Raw genomic sequence first — 290 nt, forward strand, 5'->3', positions numbered from 1 at the left:
TGGTGAAAACAAGGATTCTCTTTTCTCTCTTAAAAAAAAAATAATTCCCAAAAAACGTAACAGCATATTTCATTCCGGTGACTTTGTGCGATTTATGTTTTCGACGATCTTGCTGTACGAATAAAGTCCTAAAGGAGATGGTCTTTTCGACATTTAACCTGAGTGACATTGTAGCATTAACTTGAATTCCAGTATTGTTACCTCTGATGTTACGAAAATAAAATGAAAGAATACTGAGTTGGTATTGAGGGTATAAATCTCCATGTATTCAAAGGCAAATCAATGAAGTC

At 33.8% G+C, this 290-nt stretch overlaps 1 protein-coding gene across 1 annotated transcript in view; it reads left to right on the forward strand.

The window, feature by feature from the left end:
• The window catches only part of LOC119591672 (uncharacterized histidine-rich protein DDB_G0274557-like), a gene marked incomplete in the record, with an annotated part of 615 nt that extends 378 nt beyond the window's left edge, over window positions 1-237 (forward strand). The window contains 1 exon segment of the mRNA XM_037940423.1: window positions 15-237.
• Between the last annotated feature and the right edge of the window lie 53 nt (window positions 238-290).

Source organism: Penaeus monodon, chromosome 29, assembly GCF_015228065.2.
Source record: "Penaeus monodon isolate SGIC_2016 chromosome 29, NSTDA_Pmon_1, whole genome shotgun sequence".
Classification (NCBI taxonomy): domain Eukaryota; kingdom Metazoa; phylum Arthropoda; class Malacostraca; order Decapoda; family Penaeidae; genus Penaeus; species Penaeus monodon.